Raw genomic sequence first — 22,619 nt, 5'->3', positions numbered from 1 at the left:
GAGACACTTCCTTTTCTCTTTCAGATAGATATTCAGAGGCTTGAAAGAATTCTCTCAGCCACTCTCAAGGATCAATCTTGTAGCAGCCAAACTGACTATGGTGTCTCAAATTGCCACTTGCCTTGTAGCTGTTCTAGCAGATGAAGTTACAGACCTGGAATGTAACTGAGGAAGAATGGACATTTATTAGGTTCAATCATAGCACGTGGAGGTCAAAGAGAAGGAAAAATTACCCCATCTCATCCAGACTTGTTGGAGACAAAAAAAAAAACTGTGAGGCTCCATTGAGGCTTTTAAAGTCTGCCACCCACCTCATAGATCCCTCCCAGACTCCATTTATTGCCCTTAATTGAGTAGATATATTCTCTGGGGAAAGTTTTCATAGTTGCGATATAACCCCGAATGTAAGTAGGAATACATAGATTATTAAATTCTGTGTCTGTGGTGACTGGCTGATGAGATGGCTCAGTGGATAATGGTAATGCGATCAAGCATAGAGACCTGAGTTCCTTCCCTGTGACCCACATGAAAGGATAAAAAAAACTCCATACTTTGTCCTCTGACTTTCATGTAGGTGGGGGTGCCAAGTCTTCGCCCACAGCAGGTTCACTTTCCCACTGCTAACTTACTGAGAACTCTCCATCTGAAACACACAGATAATTATATGACTCTGTGCTCCATTTGAGAAATTCAGTACTTTTTTATTTTTACTTTTGCTGCCCAGAATTAGAAAAACCATGGAGGCCAGCTGTGGCTGTGGGTCTCTGCATTTTTACATTTAAAGGGTGATGGAGAGAGCATGCAATTAGAGCATGCACTGCCCACAACAGGTCTCAATGGAAACCTCTCAGGAGCCTGCAGCAGCTACTTGTAAAAAAGATGGTGTCTGTGGTCTTGAGAAGCAGGAGACACATTCCTCCTGGGTACCTGCCATTTGAAATAAGGGACTGCCTGCTGTAGGCTGTGATAGAAACATCTCAATAGCCTGTGGAAGCTCTTCATACTAAAACGTAATTCCCCTTTATCTTAACCTTACCCCTGTACAATCACTATATAGAATTCATTGTGCATGACAGCTTTTCAGCTGGCCTTGATGTGTATAATTATTCTATTATATCTGAATTTCCTATTTCTTTCTTCTTCTGCTTTGGTGTAGTCTGTGAAACTAGATGTTTCTTCAGTGCTTTGGTAGAAGCTTTCCCATCAGAGCCCTACCCTGCAAAGCAGAGGTTGGATCTCCAGTACACACCATCTACTCAAATGGATACCATGTTTCCTATGGTAAGAAATGGAGGAGTCCATTCAGCCACCATCTGGGAAGGCTCTATCTCATATTCAGAGCCACTGCAATTGCAGGGTTTTAACTTGGCACCAGCTCCATTGTCTTATGCCAGTATTCTCTGCATTGCCCACTATCCTGTGGTAGTGTCAGTGATGGGCTCTGCACTATGATTTGTTCCTGTTACCTGGTGTTGCTGCTCCCAAAACCTGCTTCTCTGATCCAAAGAGAAACTTCAAATCACATTCTAAACTGCTTTTGCTCTGAAAGGAGATGGGTCTTTCTACTTTTTTTATTACAAAGTAAACATATCTCAAGAAACACTTTCTACAGGTATGATCCATTCCACTAATATAGCACACAAGGAAGGACAAAAGTGCATATCAGGGGATGGAGAGATAGCTCTTCATTTGAGAATATGTTTCTCAAAAGACCCTCATGGCATCTAACAGTCCTCTGTCATATTAGTTCCAGGTGAAACCCCATAACTTCTTCTGGCCTTTGGGGAATGGCATGCAAGTGTTACACCGACCTACAGAAGGCAAATCTTGCATAAATATAAAATAAATCAAAATAACCAACAGAATCACCAATGGGGGGGAAAACTGAGGGAGAAAACTGAGAGAGCATATGGGCCTGGATTTTGTCTTAGCTTTTAAAAACATCTGGATACTGAATACTGAACTACACACTGTGTTTGTGTTAAACCCCCAAAAAGGAACCAAATGTATTGTCAAGCACAAAATTCACTCTCATAATAAAAAAAACCAACAAAATTACTAAAAAAAAATTCCCTATCTCAAAAGGTCCTAAACTTGAATATCTCCATTAGTAGTTACCACTGATAGAACATTTGAAGGAAAGCAGAAGCATACATGTCTGTGTTTTCTGACAGCTTTTATATTCCCTTAGAATATGTTTTTATTTCCTGAAAGACATTTCAGAAATACTGATCTATTTCCCATTAATTTGTTCAACACTATCATCCACAGTATTTTACCAGCAGCTAAATATTTGACATGCAAGGATACAATATGGGTAATTATTCCATCATGACATCGGTATCCAGAGAGTTGGACAAACTATCCACACTGAATGTAAAATCAATCGCTTTTGTAGGTCAGTCTGGCTGAGAAGTCATTATGGGACCCAAGCCCCTTACAAAGACATCTGTGTCTGATAGGTGTGAGATTTCAGTAGGATGATACCACACCTGAATAAAGAAGTTTCTTATGAGTAAAGAGTTGGACATCACTCTTTTAATCTTAAGAATACATCCAATTTATTCAATAGTAACTAAAATTTGGCAGTCAATATGTACAGTGTATAGCCTTATCAAAATATTAAACCAATTACAAAACAAAACAACAGCAAAGAAACAAACAAAAAACTTCTAATGAAACGAAAGAAAACCAAAGAACAAAAATAATCAAACCTCAAACTAAAATCCAAACACAATAATTGTGCTAAATGGCCTTCTTTTGCTGTTATTTTATAGCAAAGACTTACACCCAATGACTGCCCTTGGCAACACAGTAGAAAATTAGTTACTTCTGGTAACAATCTTTACAAGAGAAATTTTAGTAGGTCTCCTGTTTTGGAGTATGGGTTTGAAGAATAAGGACACCCAAGAAAAAGCAGAATACATGTTACCGACATTGGCTCAAAGTCTTTACAATTTTGTAGAATGATTTTGTAATTATCCTGGATGACCTATCAGGACAAGAAAAATTTACACTCAGAATCTTCCTGCTTTTCTAGCAGATCTTGATCTGTCTCAGCACATGTCTGAATCCCTCTACATGTTCACTCTTGCTGGGACAGAGCCCAGTTGAAATTAAGGTGTATTCATTCCAACGAAACAAAAAATAAAGGAAGAAAATGCAACAGATGATAGCCATGATTACTGGGGATGAGATGAAATATTTGCTTCGCACATTCAGATCTCCCCCTATATATATTCTCTTCAAAGGAGACCTTGTCCTGGTCTGTTCCATGTTCCAGTTTATGCTGGAGCATTTCACACCTAGGGAAGGAAGGAACAAAGGCCGGGTTAGTGTTTTTCAATTCAGCTCTACATCCCACACTAGATCTATTCAGCTGGTCAACCAATAATTATGGCCTATCATCTGCTGAGGTCATTACCTGCATCCCCAAATGTCATAAAGCACTTGGGCTTGTAATTATTTCTCAGCTTTTTAAAACGGCCAGAATCTGAGCTGTGAACTACACACTGTACTGGAGTTTAAAAAAAAAAAACCACTATATTACTCCAACAGTCCATGTATAATATATTGAATAATAACATTGTAGAAATGTCTGAATCTGAGTTCAAGAGAGATGTGAACAACCTAGAAAAACATGTGGATACCTTATGGGGAACCTGCCTAGAATTGAAGTGAATGTTATGATTATTTCTCTAGTGCAGGATCCTGACAGGGTACCACTCATCAACCCCTATATCTGGAAATAACCAGAGAAAACATATCACATGAAATCCACAGCACTGCATGAGTCCTATAATCAGCAAGAATGTGCTAACTTAAAGAATTCCCAATGCTAGGAACTGAATTTTAAAAGTGGTGGCCATGAAGGAACATAACAACACACCTGTACATCTAAGACCTTTGTAGAGCACTCTGTCAAATATGCAAATTATTTGTATTCACATGACACTAGCACCTTATACTTCAGCAAACTGTTTAGTTTCCCCAGTTATTGCTATTATAAAAATCTCCCAGGATATTTTGGAGACATAAAAAGCAAATCTTATATGGGATAGATACATAGTGGGCAAAGCATATAGACAGCTCAGTCAGTGATATGCTTTCCCCTCATGAACCAGACTCAGAATCAGGGATCTTGGCATATTATTCAATCTGTCTTAGCAAGTTCCAAAGGCTGTGTAGGGTAGACTTCTCTGCCAGCAAAGGATCATGTGTTGGTGGTGGACTAGCCTCACCTTCATTGTTTCAGCCTTTTCCCAAAGTAAACAGTTCCTTCCATTAGAGGCTCCCTTTATCATTGCCTGACCGAATTTATGTCCAAAGGTATGATCCCAGAAAAATAGGATGTCATTATAAATAGGATCCAATGGAACAATTTTCTTCAAGTAATATGACTGTATCAGGGATATTTTGAGTAAGATAAGGCTAACTAGTTGAAGGTCAAATACTTGCATGGTTTATCTAACACTGAGCAGTAGTTCATGAAAGGGCTGCATCTCATAGTACATTTTCACTCTTTAGCTGATGGACATCAGGATATCATCTTCTTCTGGACTACTCTGAGGACAATTACAGACCTCATGTGCCCTAGAGACTCTGTGGATATCTACTCCTTGTTCTGGAGTCTCTGGGTCAAAGGGGACTTCTTTTCTACTTTCTGAACTTTGCTTCTCAAACAATTAGCTGATTTTATACTACCAGACCTGTCTGAAGGTCCTCATTTCTCCCAACCATGATTTAGGCTGATTCTAACTCTAAGAAAATGATTTTGAATTGTCATTCTGCAATTGCAGAATGCTACACAGATAACATAGTTCTTTAGATTATCAGGACCCTCAAGGGGCTCCTGAAACAGCTCTGTTTTGCACCACAGCTATGGGAATTCTGCTGGATGCAGGTACAGCTACAAGCAACACAATCTCTCAATGATTACAATCCAAACAAAATTATAAGGCAAAGTTTTACTGAGTAGAGGAAGCTGGAAAGGCAATGGTAGCAAGCAGTGAGGAAAGAATCTGGAATGCCTAAAAGACACAGTGAGCCACCTGACATTACAGTGGGCCTTCATAATTCTTCCAGAGCAGAAAAGGGACATAACATGGATTTTATATACTAACCTCCTCCTCAACTCTATGTACCATATTCCGATGATTTTCTCCAAAAGATTTCAATGAGGATCAGTAATATGGCCCCTAGCCAGTGGGAAGTCTGACTTTACATGAGCTTTTGTGTCCCTTTTTTTTCCTTGGGAGCTAGGTAGAGTTGCATACTAAATGGACTGCTGTATTTGATTTTTCATGGGTGCAATCTGAAATCTCAGGGGCTTTACTCATCATGCTTGGTCGCTAGAGATGGACACGGTTGCATGTCTACACAAACAGACACACAAACACATATACAGACACAAACACAGTTGTATATTCAAGCATCCATACCACAAACACTTACAAAGCATTTTGCATTACACAAACACAAATCTTAGAATAAACACACTGAGTCACAGCTGGTACACAAACACACACACACACACACACACACACACACACACACACATACACATACACACACACCAACACACACACCACATACCACACAAAGACTGACACAAAAACACATACATCAATGAAATTCTTGCTCTTATCTAGAATATTTTTGTTGTATGAGCATGTAGTGGGACCTATGATGTGTACAAGGCTTTTAGACTCATGGGGGCTTTGCACCCCTGACCTGTACTTGTCTCCTCTTCAGGAACATTTTATATGCAAATACTTGCTGGTCCTACAAGGAAATTACAAGCTCTACACAGATATCCTGGACAACACAGCACTAAATTGCCAAGAAAGAGATTTCTGTGTATAGCCTCCAGTAAGCCCCATTTTGACTTATCAAGGCCCTCTCACTAAACATAGACTGAGTCCTTTTTAGCATCCAAGGAAGACTGTCTTTTGGTCATTATTCAGGAACTTTTCAACACATTACTTATTATGTGATATTAAATCATACTCAAAATCAGTCAGGAGAAATCTAGTTAAATGACCTCCTGTGACATTTCTGAAATGCAGCACTCTGCACAACTCTGAGTGAGAATGTATCCTGAAACAAAGCCATGCCCTAAATATAGTTAACAAAACAATGTCAGCAGAGTGATGCACTGTCGGATACTAGGTATGCCCATGGTTAAGCCAATAAGACAAGCCAGAATCTCCCAGGCAATAACTCTAAGCAGGAAAAATTAAGAAATCTAATACTTATTTTAAAAATAGTAGTATTGTTTAACAATTTGTTGGTTTAATTAAGAGTCAGATCTCCACCTGGTAGTGGACAGGAGATGAAAAGTCTACTGGACATCAAACAACAGGAAGTTTCAGGTTTATTGAGAGACCTAGGCCAAAGAAATAAGTTAAGAATGACTACACAAAATCAGATGTCCTTAACTGGCCTTACAAAATACCCACAAAGGTACAGATTGGCATAAGAACCCAGAAACACACATACTAAAACACACACACACACACACACACACACATAAAAACATAAGGGAGCATAAAACAATGAAGAATCTGTCATGCTAGAGGAATAAATATTTTAGACTATGCAGAGCAGATGTTTAAACTGAGAATTTCAACTCTAGTATTCTTACTAGAGAAATAGAAATCCCTAAAGAACATTCTTGGTCAGAATGAGGGGTATAAATGGAGAAATTTTTACATGAAGCCTCAAAACTCTCACACCAACTGAGATTGTGAGAAGCCTTTCCTACATCCCTGCTCATCCAGCCAGCTCCAGACCACAAGGCCCAGGAATGACAACTCCAACAGCACTCAAAGAAAATAGGACTGACAAGCTGCTACTCAGGCTCACTCAGTGTGAATCAAGATCTACAGGGGAAAGGGTTGGGGTGGGGGGCAAAAACTTCCAAAATGCAACAAAGAAATCCACTTATTTGTCAGTTCCACTAAGCTACCATCCCTGCAATCTATGTCCTACCTGGAATCCTACCTGATCCCCATAAAGCAAATGAGCTTCAGGACTTTACTTCTTCCTTCAAAGCTCTCCACTGATCTAAAGAAGGGCTCCAGCACAGCACCCTTCAAACTTAATATCGTGTAGAGTTGTGATGTGTAATCAACTAATCTCCCCTAGTGAACTGCAGATTATAGCAGGGCGGAAAAATTTGCTTGCTAAACATACAGTTTCTTGAAAAAGGCTACCTCCAGAGAAAGCCTTGTAGATAGATGATCACCTAAATAAACACATGGAGGAGACATAGGGAAGTGCCTGGATAAGTTGGAGGACTGTTACATTGGATTGTCTATGTTTATGGTTAGCCATGAGGGCAATCTGCCTCTGATACACATCATCCTACCTGCTATTGCTTAGCACTTGGGATGTATGTTCTTGGTGGTCTCATCACAGAACCTCTTTTCTTCACCATAGGATGCTTCCTGGTCAGCCTGCTCTACCAGCAGCTTTCTGTTCTCATTCAGCAACATCCTTACTTTTTCCTTCAATTGATTGCATTCTTTCAGGAGGTAGGTGTGCGTGAAACTGAACCAAAAACAAACAAACAAACAAACAAACAAATAAACAAACAAAAAAGGTGATTCCCAGCAAGCTTCTATTTGCCTGCCAGTCCTCCAAGTACTATGATCTCTGCAAGGGCAGAGATCCCCAGACAGCCCCAGACTAGAGTCCACAGTATACCCATCAGTCCAAAATAGAGGCAGGTCAAATCCAGGGACCAGCCACATGCCACAAGAATCAAAGGACTTCTGAAAACCCTGAAACTAAGGGTGTCCCACATACATCACAGAGGAGGAAATGTACCTCATGGTTGCTTATATGTCTGTGGTACCAGAAAACCATCAGCAGGAAGAGTGCAAATCCCCTCTGAGGGAGGAGAGGAGACCCAAAAGGTATAAACACTTGCCATTTTTGTCATGGATCCCAGATCTTTTAATCTGTTGTGAGAACCCTAGAGGTCAGGGTTGCTTGTGATTCCCAGCATGGTGGAAATTGTTTCTATACAGAGAATCCTGAATTTGGAAGAATAAAGCCTGACGGTCTTGGACAATCTTCACACTAAGAAAACTGAGTCCAAGAGGTACAAATCCAAGACCCTTGCCTCAAGGGAGGGCTCCTATTAAGAAACAGATGGTATAAAACTAGAGCTCTTACTTTTGTTCAAAGTCCTGGAAGGCAATAAGCATTCCCTACCTAGTGCAGGGTCTCAACTGTGTCTGGGACTCACCTGTAGGAATCTTTATATTCTATGAATTCCTTGTACTTCTCAATGGTATCACTTATTGACTGGGTCATTTTTTCCTTATCCAACATTGTCTTTTCATGTTGTGATTTAATAATGGCGAATTCAATGTGCATCCTGTGGTAGAGCATGGCCCAAAGAGTAAATAATCCTCTGAACTAAAGCAATCAAGTATCATGTGCAAAAAGGCTGTATCTGGACTATCCAAGCCAATTGTATGCCACATCATGCTCCTTCAAAGTGGGTCCTATTGGTACTGATTAAATATCTTGGGCAGAGGACAGCAGAGCCAGGGGACCAAATGGATATGGCTGACCTTCAAGAGATTCTTACATGAGCCTGAAGGAATAGACTACTTCTGTGAGATGTTTCTACTAGACGGTGCCAGAGGCTTTGGTCCTTAGATATAAGGCTTTTTTCTCCTCTTAGTTTTAAGGCAGGGATAGTCTTTTGATCCTATTACTACATGAATTTTCAGAGGACATAACTAGTATTTACAGAGAAAAAAGGCTTTATAACACCTCCTACCCCAGGAGATTCCTATGTGATACCAAGGTAAACACAGGGAACAAAGTACCCTGATGATCAACTTGGGCCTCTAAGGACTCGACACTATCATGCCCTACAAACTGTGTATCACACAAATCCTCAGACCCCATCAAAGGTCTCAGAACCCCAGATCCTGAACAAAACACACACAAATAACTTCACAAACACACGAAAAAATTAAAATGCCAAATAACTCCATGTAGTTTCCATAGTCTCAGAGTACCATGAACAAAATTATAGTAAAGCAGTAATGGCCTGCAGACAATGCATTCTTACACAGTAAGGCAGCAATTGTGACCACGTCCTTCCAGCTGTTGACAAAACCAATCAGACTACAAGCACAGCGAGGGCATGTACAAAAGAGGATGACCATAGAACACACAGCACTTATCCAACAATTTAACAACTGTCAAGACTTCTTATAATGAATGTGAGAGATGACACACTCCATTAATAGAGAAAATGTGGGTTAACAGAGAGGGCACAATACAGTCAACAGGATACAAGGCATAATTTTACCTGTAGTTCAAATCAGTATTCATGTCAATGTCCAAGATTCGAAAAAGTTCTAATCTCTTAGCATTTATCTTCCTGATATAAAATTTCATATCTTCTAGTTTATTCATATTCTTCATATGATTAGTGATGTTGCAATTTTGGGGTGATGTTTTCCCAGCAGACACTGAAGATAGATAAACACAAATGCATTTGCTTAGTTGATGGCCCAGGGCAGGGGAGACTATTCTGAGTCAGAAAGAGAAGGTTGAGGAAGAGAAAAGCTAATGACAGGATTAATCACTGAAAAAGCAGAAAGGCTATATTTGAGCTGGTCTGCTAAGTTATATTCCTCTTCCCAATCACCACTGTTGGTCACAATTAACACACACTCTTTATTACTTTACCCCTTGCCTGAAATCCATAAGCTGACTCAGACATAAAGATTTGGGGAACATTTTCAGCTCTTGTCATATATTATGCCAAGAAAACCTGAAGTTCATAGTGCTTAGCCCCATCAATACCTAGTCATGTGTGTTCAAACTCAAAGTGGCTGAGACCTCAACTAATGACCAGATTAGCGGACACCATTGCATACACTAGCAAGATTTTGCTGAAAGGACCCAAATATAGCTGTCTCTTGTGAGACGATGCCGGGGCCTAGCAAACACAGGAGTGGATGCTCACAGTCAGCTATTGGATGTATCACAGGACTCCCCATGGAGAAGCTAGAGAAAGTACCCAAGGAGCTAAAGGGATCTGCAACCCTATAGTTGGAACAACATGATGAACTAACCAGTACCCCGGAGCTCTTGTCTCTAGCTGCATATGTATCAAAATAAGGCCTAGTTGGCCATCAATGGAAAGAGAGGCCCATTGGACTTGCAAACTTTATATGCCCCAATATAGGGGAATGCCAGGGCCAAAAGAATGGGAATGGGTGGGTAGGGAAGTGGGGGGTGCTATGGGGGACTTTTGGGATAGCATTGGAAATGTAATTGAGGAAAATATGTAATAAAAAATATTAAAAATTAAAAAAAAGAAATTCACATTAAAAAAAAAAAGAAATAACTGCCTAACAAAGTTAGCTTCTAGGAAGGATGCCAGGTTACAAGGAATCATACCCAAATCTCAGAATCACATTGGGCTTGCACCCAAAATGTTTGCAACATTAGGTGGAAGCAATATAACCTGGCTTGGAAAGTTCTAGGGGAACAAAACGGCAGAGAGTGCTCAGGGAACACTGCGTTCAGCGTCTTCAAGATAGGATCTTTCTTGGCCTCGTGGAAAACAAGAGAAAACTGTATATCTTGCTATTTTTAAAAATAATGTGGATGAACAGAATCTCGGGTTGTCACAGATCATTGTTAAGCCAGCAACTTTAGAGGTTCTAACCCACAAACCTGGCTGTAAGATATAGGAGAAGATAGAAATACAGTTGGAAAAATCTAAACATTGCCCCAAAGTTTTGGCATTTCAGCACTTTCCAGGGAAAAGAAAAGAAATTTGATTTCTGTGCAGTCGATGGGAAAGCTTGTAATTGGCCTGAGAAAATTAAATTTCTCATATTTTCATTGCAAATGGTATTTTCATGTTTGTTTTTCAAAACTTGAAAATGTCCTTGCATGTTAAACGTCATTAGCTAAAAGCTACTATGAAGGCCATGTTACTTTGGAATTTAATGTTGTAACAACTGTTGAGTTTTAAAATATATATATATATATGGCAATTGCCACTAGTATTAATTTTAAAAGTTGTAGGAGACTTTTTTCCCCAGGTCAAGTACTTGTGTAAAGTGGAGATGTGATGTGTAAGAATGGCTATTTCAATGCATTGTTAGGTTTCCTGCCCCCTCCCAAATATGTAAATATAAAGGTTTAATTTATTTTTTTCTCCTTGGAGTTTTCTCTTTTTCCTTAAAAAAAAAAATAAACCTAAAATATTCATGTTAAAAAAAAAAAGAATCCTCCTCTGTTCTCTGCATCAGAGGCTCACATATCCTACAATAATCTAGAAGATGAAGTGCTTCAACTCCCTACCAATAAGGGACACATTCTTATTCTCATAGTGCCTTCTCGGGGCATTCTTTGACACTCAAAATGAAATTAAATAGATCCTAGAAAAGGAGCTGAAGGCTTGTCAGTTCCTGGTTCTGTCAAATGAATTGTCAGAAATTCTAGTCTCTTGGTCTGTCATTAAGAAAGTCCAAGACTCCAGCTCTTAATATCTACTCAGGGAAGGCTCAGCTCAAGCCTACCTGTTCCAGAATTTCCCCAACTCTGACCAGGACTCACTGTGCCTTCCCAGAATGATTTCATTCTTCTGTTTTTACAAGAAAGGATGCCAGATTCCTTCTGCCTTGGTCTGGTCTCTCCTTGATCACCATTCTCCTTGTGAAATAGCCTGCGCAGCCAGGAAATCATGCCTGATTGAGAACCCAAAATGCACTGAAGGAATATCCCACAAGCAGTTGTTGTAGCCACAACACAGGTGACATCACAGAAGATTCTAGTTCTCTCCTAGATACAAGAGATTGTCCAAGGAAGGCATTACCTATGATGTCACTGGGAAAGGCTAAGGCCTATTTGATAACTAGATCTCCCCAAATTGACCAGTTTCTGTTGTTCATTTCATGGAGCCTCTCCTGTGTCCTGACAAATACCCTATGGCAACCCCTCTTTCTAAATTCAGAGATTTCTCATCTGCTTCATTAGAAGAAAAGTGCTTTCGATGAGAAGCATTGAATAGGACCCTGACATGCATAAGAGAGTTTTGTTAGCATCCAAATCTCTAGGGGTGGTGAATGTAAGAGTTATTTCTCAATAATAAATATACAATCTGAGTGAATTCATGTGACATACAGTCTAATTACCCAGGTTTTCCCTGTTTCACAAAGGCCAATATCTTATTCCTATATCTTTAATTGTATAAAACCTGGATAATATTTTCTTACTGTGCTTATCTTGATAGTTGGCATTGTTCCTATATACATATCCATGTGTTTCACAAAATCTCCAGTTTACAATCCCAACATTTGCAAGGAAACTCCCTTTTCTTTGGAACATAGGGGCTCAGCGACAGGACAAATATAAAGTGGTAAACCTTCTGTCCCATCTTCAAATTATTAAATTGCACACCCTCCCTTTCTAAAATACAACCAGACAATTAAAGTGGGCATCATTGAGCAAAGGTCAACCTGGACTGTACTGCATTGTAGCCTCATAGCCATCAGTTCTCTAATATCAGTCTTCCTGAATTCCCAAGTGCAGGCATAGGATGCTGGGGTTGTATCATAATACTCTACTCATAGCAATCATAAATCTCAGGAGGTAGGGCAGGAGTGGAATGGCCTGAGTTCAGGTTAAACTTCAATTTTAATGGTTCCATAAGTTCAGGATAGAGTCTCTTTGGCTTTGTCATCTGAAGCTTCCTTGTTCTTATGCTGGGTGTGCTGAATCTGTGCTATAATGTAACCTATCCTCACAGATGCAAGATGAAAAATCATGTATGTCTTTTGCGGGAAGACATCTGCCTTTGATTATGACCTGGAGTCACAGAATACCAACATGCAGAGCTCACAATTGAGGGGGTGGATATTGTTGATACCTTAGAAGTTAAGGGCCTTTTCTTCCAATATGGAGCCCATATTTTGGCAATGTGATTTTTCCTTTGGTTTTTCACTATCTGTGGCTTGGTTGTTTCCTGGCCTAAAGGATTCTGGATGCACCAACAAGGGGTCTACTCCATACATGCTCTTTTTATCAAGAAAAGGATTTTTGCAGAATGATGCCATGCCAGTAGGAAGGTCAACTAGGCTGCTCTTAGGTCCAGCTCACCTGGTAGAAGATTGAAGACCTGAGGTATCTGGGGAAAGGAAGCAGCACACAGTATCACACAGCTCCCTCTACTGCAACTGCTAGAACTGTAATAGGGTTGTTTCTTTTTATTACATATAAAGCTAGCCAGAGTGGGTACATGCCTTTAATCCCAGCACTCAGTAGGTTTTTTAAAAAATGTTGTTGTTAGTATTCCTATTGTTTCCTTTCTTTTTGTTGTTAACTCCCCCAGTTATTTGCACTGTACCTAGAACGTTAAGCCCATGCTCTGTACAGTCCTATCATTCATGTTAGTCACAAGTGGTTACTCCTCAGATGATCTCATTACTCACTTTCAAATAAGGAAAACAGTCACAGAGACATTAGTTACCTTGTATGGTCTCATGGAACCAACTCACCATGACTGTAGAGTGGCATCTCAATATTTTGGATTAACTTAGCTTCTGTTTTTGAGATGACAGGCCTAAGTGGAAGTCTCCATTTAGGTGGCAGAGGGTCTGGTATAGCTGAAAGAATGGCTGCCCCGGAAGGCCAAAGCTGGTCCTTCAGTGCCTCTGAACCCTGAGGCAGAAGTCTGCCAGCAACACAGGAACACATGGCCAGAGCTTGTTGGTACTGTATTATGGATGAGCCCTGAGACCAGGATGAAAATAAGCCTCCAGATTTCTATTAAAGGTGGCACAGTCACTTTGATGTGAGGGGAATAATGGATCTTTGGGGTGCAAGTCCTCCATTTTATTCATCTTTGCTATGTACACAGTATTTGTCAATGACAAAGTCACCCTACTTTACAACATCTAGACATTCTAGATGTTAAAGTGTTTGCCGGTGTATACATACTAGAGTTAGTAGAACAATATATTTTGCCCCATTTTGATAATACTTTAATTTTGTTTTAGTATTAATATAGTTTTTGCTCATTCACATTACATGATGCTTACTGCAACCCCACACTCACAATGTTTCCCCAAAATTCATGAACTCTTATTCTCTGATCAGATGAGGGGCAACTATCTCAGGACATCTCTTCTTCTATCAAAGCCAACTTACCCCATCCTGTGAAATACATGTATTGAGGGTGCTGGAAATGGATGTCTTCCGTTTGGCTTTCCTCTTGCTTCATTTCTGGATATGACAAGTTCATAGAGAACTGTCCTGGAACATGGTACTTCACTCAGATGGTTCACAAGAAGCCCTGGTTTTGTCAATGTTCCATCAAACCTACTCCCACTAGTGTCCTAAGCCTGGTAAAGGCAATGAGACATGAGCCATCTATTCCAGGAGTTTCCAATTATTCTCAGAGCAGCAGTACAGCAGCCCACAAAGCTGGCAAAGTTAAGTGAGGTCAAAAGGGGAACCTAAGAGCATACTGCTTCTTTCATAAAGTATGTTCTAGAGGTTTACCATATCTAAACACACATAGTTTCGTACACACTGGACACTAAAGTGCTCAACATACATTGCTTTTGTCACTCAGTTTCCCCAAATAATAAAAGTCCCCAAATTTGGAGAAATTTGAAGGAAAAAATATATCCCTGGGGCTGGCGATACCTCAAAAATGTGTGAGGACAGAGAACTGTTTGAGAATCAGAGACCAAATGCTTACCAAGATCAAAGTCGAAGCCCAATAGAAAGATCTAAATAATAAGCCATTGGGTGAAACATGAAATTAGGAAGCCATAGGCCACGAAGTTAAGTCTTTGGCCTTCAGGCAGATCTATTTCGAATTTTCTGAGGAACCTCCAGGTTGATTTCCATAGTTGTCATAGTACTTTGCACTCCCACCAGAAATGAAGTTTTGTTTCTCTTTTCTCACATTCTCACCAACAGGTGCTTTTACCAGTTTTTGATCTTGATTCTTTATTGGAAATTATACGGCCTTATACCAATCTCAGCTGCTTTGGTTTTCATTTCCCTGAAGACTAAGGACTTTCCACATTTCTTTAAGTGCTTCTCAGCCATTCAAGGTTCCTTGTTGTGAATTTTTTCTATAGTTCTTACGACATTTTCAGACTGGGTTCTTTTCTTTTTTGTGTTTAGCTACTTGAGTTCTTTAGATATTTTGGAATGTAAGGTTAGTGAAATTTTTTTCCCAATATGTAGGGTACCAATTTGTCCTACTGGCTATGCCCTTTGTCTTACATAAGTTTTTCAGTTTCATGAGGTCCCATGTATCAATTTTTGATGTTAGAACATGAGCCATCGGAGCATATTTAGAAAATTTGCCCCTATTCCTGTGAGTTTGAAGCTCTTTCTCAATTTCTCTTCAATTAGATTCAGTGAATTTGGTTTTATGTTGAAGTCTTTGATCCACTTGGACTTGAGTTTTATTCCTGGTGACAAATATGGATCTACTTTCATTTTTCTACATACTTACTTACTGCCAGTAGGACCAGCACAATTTATTGAAGATGCTTTCTTTTTTTCCATTGTATATTTTTGGCTTCTTTGTCAAAGATCATGTGTCAATATATGTGGTTAAATTTCTGGGTCTTCAATTCATTTTGTTTTTCTATTTTAAAATATTTTAATCTTACACTTCAAATTTTATCCTGTTTCCTGGTTTCTGGTTCAAAACCTGTTATCTCATGCCCCCTAAATCTGCATCTATGAGAGAGTTCCCCACTCACACAAACACTGTTGTCTCCTTGCCCAGGCATTCCCCTATACTGGGGCATTGAATTTTCAGAGGAACAAGGGCCTCTCTTCCCATTAATGTCTGGCAAGGCCATTGTCTGCTGCATTTGTAGCTAGAGCCTTGGGTTGATCCATGTGTACTCTTTGATTGGTGGTTTAGTTCCTGTGACCTCTGGAGTATCTGGTTGGTTGATGTTGTTGTTCTTCCAATTGTTGCAAATCCATTTAGCCCCTTCAGTCCTTTCTTAAACTCCTCAAATGTGGATACTATGCTCATTCCAAAGGGTTGCTGCAAGCATCCTTCTCTGTATTCATCAGTCTCAGGCAGAGCCTCTGAGGAGACAGCTGTAGCAGGCTCCTGTCATCAAACACTTCTTGGCATCTTTGATAGTGTCTGAGTTTGGTGTGTGTATATGGGATGGATCCCCAGGTGGGAATTCTCAGGATGGCCTTTGCTTCAGTCTCAGTTCCACAGCTTGTCTCCACATTTCCTCCTGTGACTCTTTTGTTCAACCTTCTATGACCCTTTTTTTGTTATTTAAATGAATTTGCAAATTGCTTTTCTAAGTATAAGAGCAATTGATTTGGAATTTTGATGGGGATTGCGTTGAATCTGCAAATGCATGATGGCCATTTTTACTATATTAATCCTGCCAATCCATGAGAATTGGAGATCTTTCTATCTTCTGAGATGTTCTTTGATTTCTTTCTTCAGAGACTTGAAGTTCTTGTCATACCAATATTTCACTTGCCTGGTTAGAGTCTCCTTCAAGGTATTTTCTTCTGTTTGTGACTATTGAGAAGGATGTGGTTTCCCTAATTTCTTTCTTAGCCTGTTTATTTTTTGAGTAAAATAAGGAAACTAATTTGTTTGATATAATTCACATCCAGCCACTGTGCTGAAGTTGTATATCAGGTTTAGCAGTTCTCTGGTGGTCAGTGCTTCTAACCATTGGTTGTGTGCTGACCACTGTGGTTGAATTATGGAAAGCTGCTAACCCCTGTGGTTGGAAAGCTGGAAGAAGCTGGGGGGGGGGGGGGGGGGCGGGGTGAGTGGGGGTCAACCCTGTTGGAGGACAAGAACACTCAGTAATCCTGGACCCTGGAGATCTCTCAGACACTGCAATGCCAACCAGGCTGCATATAACCACTGTTATCAGGCCCCCAAACTATATACAGCATAGGACTGCCAGGTCTGGATTCAGTCAGAGAAAATGCACATAAGCCTCAAGAGAATGGAGGCCCTAGAGAGTTCAAAGGTCTGGTGGAGGTGGGCGTGGGGGTGGGGACATCCTGTGGACACAGGGGTTTGGGGGTGGTGGTATGGGATATGGTATGGGGGTGGACCAGGAGAGGAATAAAATCTGGAGTTTAGCCTGGCCTGGTGACACACACCTTTAATCCCAGCACTCTGAAGGCAGAGGCAGATAGATTTCTGAGTTCCAGGCCAGCTTGGTCTATAAAGTGAGTTCCAGGACAGCCAGGGCTACACAGAGAAACCCTGTCTTGAAACAAAACAAAACAAAACAAACAAACAAACAAACAAATCTGGAGTTTAAAATATATAAAGGAAAATTTTTTTTTAAATAGAAGAAAGAAAAAAAAGAAGGAATTCTCTGGTGGAACTTTTGTGGTCAGTTAAGTATATGATCCTATCATCTGCAAATAGTGGTATTTTAACTTCTTCCTTTCCAATTTGTATCCCTTTGTCCTCCTTATGTTGTCTAATTGCTCTGGCTAGGACTCTGAGTACAATATTGAATTGGTAGGGACCAAGAAGGCAGCCTTTTCTACTCCCTCATTTTAGTGGGATTGCTTCCAGGTTCTCTCCCTTTAGTTTGATGTTGGCTACAGGTTTGTTGTATATTGATTTTACTATGTTTAGGTATGGGCCATGAATTCCTGATCTTCCCTAGACTTTTATCATAAATAGATGTTGAATTTACAAATGCTTTCTTAGCATGAAATGATCATGTAGTGTTTTTTTTTTTGAGATTTTTTAGATAATGGATTATGCAGATGGATTTCTGTATATGGAACCATTCCTCCATCCATGGGATGAAATCCACTTGATAATGAAGAATGATCTTCATGATTTGTTCTTGGATTTGGTTTTTGAGAATTTAAATGCATAATTTTGCACTGGTATCCATAAATGAAATTCAGAAGTTCTTTCTTTTTTGTGTCTTTGTGTGGCTTTGGTATCAGTGTAACTGTGGCTCCATAGAGCACATTGGGTAATATTCCTTTTGTTTCTATTTTGTGGAATAGTTTGAAGGGAATGGGTATTAGGTCTTCTTTGAAGGTTTGAAAGAATTCTGCCCTAAACCCGTCTGGTCCCAAGCTTTTGTTGGTTGGGAGATTTTACTCATTGCTTCTATTTCTTTAGGGGTTATAGGACAGTTCACATGGTTTATCTGATCCTGATTTAATTTTGGTACCTGGTATCTGTTAAGAAAATTGTCCATTTCATACAGATTTTCCAGTTTTGTTGACTACAGCTTTGTAGTAGGATTTGATGATTTTTTTTAATTACCTTGGTTTCTGTCATTATGTCTCCTTTTTCATTTCTGATTTTGTTAATTTCAATACTGTCTCTGTGCCATCAGGTTAGTCTGTATAAGGGATTTTCTATCTTGTTGATTTTGTCAAAGAATCAGTGCCTTGTTTTGTTGATTCATTGTATAGTTTTTTGTTTGTTTGGTTGGTTGGTTGGTTGGTTGATTTCAGCCCTGAGTTTGATTATTTCCTGCCATCTACTCCTCTTGGGTATATTTGCTTCTGTTTGCTCTAGAATTTTCAGATGTTCTGTCAAGCTGCTAGTATAAACTCTCTCCAGTTTCTTTTAGGAGGTACTCAGAGCTATGAGTTTTCCACTTAACATGGTTTTCATTGTGTCCCATAAGTTTGGGTGTGTTGTAATTTTGTTTTCACTAAATTCTAAAAAGTCTTTAATTTCTTTCTTCATTTCCTCCTTGGCCAAGTTATAATTGAGGAAAGCATTGTTTAGCTTCCATGTGTATGTGGGCTTTCTGTTGTTTTTGTTGTTATTGAAGACCAGCCTTAGCCGTGGTGATCTGATAGGTTGTATCAGATTATTTCAATTTTTTGTATCTATTGTGGCCTGTTTTGTGAATGATTATATGGTCAATTTTGTAGAAGTGACATGAGGTATGGAGAAGAAGGTATATTCTTTTGATTTAGGATGAAATGTTCTATAGATATCTGTTAGATCAATTTAGTTCATAACTTCTGTTAGGTTAATTGTGTCTCTGTTTAGATTCTGTATCCATGATCTGACCATTGATGAGAGTGGGTACTTGAAGCCTCCCTCCAGTGTTGTGTGAGTTACAATGTGTGCTTTGAATTTTAGTAAAATTTCTTTTCTGGCTTTGGTTGACCTTGCAATTGGAGCATAGATGTTCAGAATTGGCAGTTTATATGGGTAGATTTTTCCTTTAATGAATATGAAGTGTCCTTCCTTATCTTTTTTGAAAAATTTAGGCAGAAACTCGATTTATTTTGAGAATAGAATGACTACTTCATCTTATTTCTTGGGAACATTAGTCAGGGAAATTATTTTTCAGCTTTTAATTCTAAGGTAGTATCTGTCTTTGTCAGTGAGGCGCATATCCTGTATGCATCAAAATCCTGGGTGCTGTTTACTTTTGGAGTCTTTTAGACTATGTCCTTTTATTTGGGAACTGAGTCCACTGATGATTGAAAACCACTCTGGAAATCAGTTTGGTGGTTCCTCAGAAAACTGGACATAGTACTACCTGAGGACCCAGCAATAACACTCCTGGGCATATACCGAGAAGATGCTCAAACATGTAATAATGACATATGCTCCACTATTTTCGTAGCAGTCTTATTATGATAGCCAGTAGCTGGAATGAACCCAGATGTCCCTCAACAGAGGAATGGATGATGAAAATGTGATGTAATTACACAATGGAGTACTATTCAGCTATTAAAAACAATGAATTTATGAAATTCTTAGGCAAATGGATAGAACTAGAAAATATCCTGAGTGAGGTAAATCAATCAGAAAAGAACACACATGGTATGCACTCACTTATAAGTGGATACTAGCCCTGAAGCTTGGAATACCCAAGATACAATTGACAGATCACATGAAGCTCAAAATAAAGAAGACAAAAATGTGGATACTTTGGTTCTTCTTAGAAGGGGGAACAAAATATCCACGGGTGGAGACAGAGAGAGAAAGTGTGGAGCAGAGACTGAATGAAATGTCATTGAGAGGCTGCCCCATCTGTCTAACCATTCCTTAGAGTGTCACTACACCCAGGTGCTATTGTGGATGCCAACAAGAGCTTGCTGACCAGAGCCTGGTAGAGCTATCTCCTGAGAGTCTCTGTCAATGCCTGTCAAATACTGAGGAGGATGCTCTCAGCCAACCATTGGACTGATCACAGGGACTGCAGTAGTTGAGATAGTGTAAGGACCCAAGGTACTGAAGGGTTTTCCAGCCCCATAGGAGGAACAATATGAACCAACCAGTACCCCCAGTGATCTTTGGGATTAAAGCACTAGCCCAAAAATACATGTGGAGAGAACCATTTCTCTAGCTGCATATTTAGCACAGGATGGTTTTGTTGGTCATCAATGGGAGGAGAGGCCCTTAGTCCTGTGAAGGCTCGATGCCCCAGTGCTCAGGAATGCCAGGACCAGGGTGGTGGAATAGGTGGGTTAGTTAGCAGGGGGAGAGGGTAGGAGATTAGGGGTTTTCAGAGAGGAAACCAGGAAATGGGATAACATTTAAATATAAATAAAGAAAATATTTAAATAAAAAATATTTTAAAAATAATAAATAAACTGAACTTCTAAATTATCCAGAGATTATGAGACTTGAGAAGGTCTTGGCTAATCTTCCTAACCTGTATATCCTTGTATAAATCAAGACAGGTTTCTTTGTGTGTTAGGGAGGGTACTTGAAAGAAAGAATTTTAATTTTCATCTGGAGGTGGCTTATTCCCTAAGGATGAGGATGAATTCTGACCTTGTCTGTCAGGAATGGCACAGAACCATACATTGTTGTCACATTTCCAGGCTGCAGAGCCCCAATTGTTTCTGAGCCTTATTGGCTGTTTGCTCTTGTCTACAAACCCTGCTCTCTCTTTTGGAGTAAATTGTCCCCTATTATATGTACTTAAATTTGTGTTTTGTCTTCCTACAGGATGTTGAGTAGCTGCTTAAGTAGTTTCAGGACCACTCATCTTAGTGTTTTTATATAAGATTGAGTGGGATTATCATTTCAAAGACTGCAGATTACCTCCAGAAGACAAATGAGTCAATTGGATAATCCCGAAATAAAATAAAATGGGAAAAGCTTAAAAACCAATGACTGGACAAGTTAGTCATGTGGAAGAGGTGTCCATCAGCCTCTGGTTCTATCTGTACCTTCAAAGTCTACTCAAGGCTGGACTAACCTGAAGGAGTAAACACGAATCTCAGGGAGCACACAATGGCCATGGAATACTTTCTCCAAAGAGAGATTCACAGTCTACAAGGATGACGAACAGAACTCACCTGTGGAATGGGAACACTCTGGCTGTACAGTCTTATTCTGACAAAGGCTCCAGAATTCAAGATTACGAACTGTAAAACTAGAGCAAATCTGTGTGTAGGACACTATTGGCTCATCAAGCCTGGGATGCACCAGGGCATACAGTAGGCACATATTTGTTGTAAGGAATCCCTACAGGAATGAGAAGACAGGATGAAGATGCCAAACTCATCCCTCTAAAAAGAAGACCTGAGAATGTTAACTCATCACCTAATTTGTAGAAAAGTCTGTGCTTTCCCTTTTAACTTCCAGCTATGCATCTGTTTAAAAAAGAGAATGACAAAAGGCACAATGAGGAAATCCCAGCATCTTCAAGAAAACACCATTCTCTTCAATCACAGGAGAGTGGGTTAGGAATGCCTCCCCCACCCACCTGCACAACTCTTCCAGGGAAAACAAAGGCTTTAGAATCTAAAGCACAGACTCACATCTAACCAATGAGAGAGGCATTCTAAGTCAGATCATACCAGTCCACAGATACTAAATGATAAAATGAGAAAACCTTTTGAGAAGCAATCGCCCTCCACCCTACTACCTACTCCCCCTCCCTTTCTTTTCTCAGACAGGGTCTTTTGTAGCTCAGGAGGGTCTTGAACTCTGGATCTTCCTGGTTCAGTGTTCCCAGTACCCAGCCTTGAAAGACATTTTTCAAACAATGTTTAACACTAGGTGTCAGACTCTAAACTTCTGAACTTCTAAGACCATCAGAAGCCAATTTACAACTATATAAAAAAAAAGGCACCACTGTGGGTGTGATTGGCAAACACATTCTTGCACATTTCTGCATTTTCTTAAACTTTATTTACATTATGCTCTACCCTTGAAGTTTCCTTCTAATTATCTGCAAGCTGGATAACTACCTCACTCTGTCTCTCAAAAATCCCCCCACGGACGGGAAATGTTAAGTAAGTGCTGGACTGACATTTCTGGGGTTGTCTGATTTTGTCCCTAAAAGACACCCAATGCCCCTGGACCCCTTGGGGCAGGCAGAGCAAAAGCTCTTCAGAATAGCTTGGGCGCCTGGAAGCCACTGCAGGTCTCTTTTTCTGCGCTGTCTAGCAGGGTCACCGGTTTTATCTGGGGAAACTCAACTCTTAACTTTAGTTTGGCCACCAGTTGCCCCTTGCCCAGTACCTTCCTGGACCCCATGGCCCAGGCTCCCAGCTCACCTGACCACATTGGGGTGCTCCAGGTGCCTCAGCACCGCCACCTCGCGGATGGTGGAAAGCCGCATGCCCTC

The 22,619-nt window shown here is 40.0% G+C and overlaps 1 pseudogene across 1 annotated transcript in view; it reads right to left on the bottom strand.

Moving 5' to 3' along the window:
• Positions 1–22,619, bottom strand: part of LOC115030353 (uncharacterized) — a 264,511-nt pseudogene that overhangs the window by 37,537 nt on the left and 204,355 nt on the right. Inside the window, exons 4-5 of the transcript XR_015044648.1 lie at positions 9,341–9,503; positions 8,258–8,389 (exon numbers count right to left, since the gene is read on the bottom strand). The product of XR_015044648.1 is annotated as an uncharacterized LOC115030353 (transcript). The remainder of the gene's footprint in view (positions 1–8,257; positions 8,390–9,340; positions 9,504–22,619) is intronic.

This window comes from Mus caroli, unplaced genomic scaffold, assembly GCF_978045245.1.
Source record: "Mus caroli unplaced genomic scaffold, Mus_caroli_1 scaffold_12, whole genome shotgun sequence".
Classification (NCBI taxonomy): Eukaryota; Metazoa; Chordata; class Mammalia; order Rodentia; family Muridae; genus Mus; species Mus caroli.
The sequence above is the reverse complement of the archived record's forward strand: the minus strand, read 5'-3'. Positions and strand labels throughout refer to the sequence as shown.